Source organism: Desmodus rotundus, chromosome 9 (genome assembly GCF_022682495.2).
Source record: "Desmodus rotundus isolate HL8 chromosome 9, HLdesRot8A.1, whole genome shotgun sequence".
NCBI lineage: Eukaryota > Metazoa > Chordata > Mammalia > Chiroptera > Phyllostomidae > Desmodus > Desmodus rotundus.
This window is the reverse complement of record NC_071395.1, coordinates 100687994-100689496: the sequence shown is the minus strand read 5'-3', so window position 1 is coordinate 100689496 and position 1503 is coordinate 100687994.

Below are 1503 nucleotides of genomic sequence, written 5' to 3'. Positions count from 1 at the left end.
TCAATAAAGGAGAGCTGAATAATTTTAATACATCTTGTTCTTTGACATTGTTGATGGAGTCACACTGATGAGGGAAGATTATCTGTACCAGACGTGTTCTTTACGCTTTGCATCTATTTAATCCTCACGGAAACCCTATGAGGAAGATACCATAATTTGAGCTGTTTCACAGAGGAGGCACCTGAGGCACAGTAGGCTAAGTCATTCATCTGGGATCATCCAGCTGGTAAGTGGCAGAGCTGGGATTTGAACACCAATAGGCTGCCTCCCTAGTCTGTGGCTTGACCATGACCCTAAATCATGCTTCCTCATATGATTATGATATACTGGGAAGGTAAGCAAACCACAGAAAAATATTGACTAATCTCATCTTTATTAAAAGTGTTTCGGTGCATAGGAAAAGTGATTATATTTGGTGAGGGGTAGCTTTGAGGGTAGGTGAAAAGGCATTTCATTTTGACTCCATTCTTTAGATATTGCTTGAATTTTTCAGAGGGAGAAGTTACTTTTGCAATTAAAAATAATATATTAAGCCCTGACCAGGGTGGCTCAGTTGGTTGGGCATCTTCTTGCAAAGCGAAAGCTTGCTAGTTTGATTCCAGGTCAGGGCACATGCGTGGGTTGTGGGTTCAGTACCTGGTTGGGGCGCGTATGAGAGGCAACTGAGCAGTGTCTCTCACGTGGTTGTGTCTCTCCCTCTCTTTCTCCCTCCTTTCCCCTCTCTCTAAAAATAACTAAATAAAATCTTTAAAAAATAATAATATATTAAATATGTTTTAATATTTACTATGTAACATATATAATTTACATATTTAAATTAGCTTTCTATTTGGGGCCTACTACTTTGTTTATATAGCATTTGTTTCCAGAAGCTTCCTCTAGTGCAAGCTACTATCTGGCAATACTGAGAAAAGAATGCTCACACCCCACCTATTTTGCCTACATTCCAACAGCATTTATTAATCTGGAAGAGGTCTGACGTCTGTGCATTTTGAAATACCTGTTTGTTACAGGAATTCTGTAAATGGTCCAGTTAAATGGCTTCAAGTCAATACCTAACAGACTCCCTAATAGAGAGAGTTTGCCCGTTCGTTCCCAGCATCTGGATTTCCCTCTCACAAGCCCTTTGTGGGGTGCTGTGCTGGGTGCAGTGGGTTATAGGACTGATAAGCCCCAGGCTAGTGGGAGCAACGGACCCTTCCCAAGCCGGCAACAGGGGAGCCATCTTGAATACCCCCTCTTGCTCACGTATTTCCAGCCTGCCACTGAGTCCATCAGTCTGGTCTCCTACCTGTTGATTTAGCCCGTCCACCATGGTCCAGGCCAAGGACACCTCTTTCCTGGACCACTGCATCAGCCTTCTACTAGCTTTCCTGCTTTCACTTCTGTCCCCATCGTCAACCCACTCTTCACCTCACAACTGAGGGATGAATCTTTATAAGAAGCAAGTCGGATATATTCCTGTGATCCTGCCCCACCAGGGTAAACCCACCAGTGTCTCCC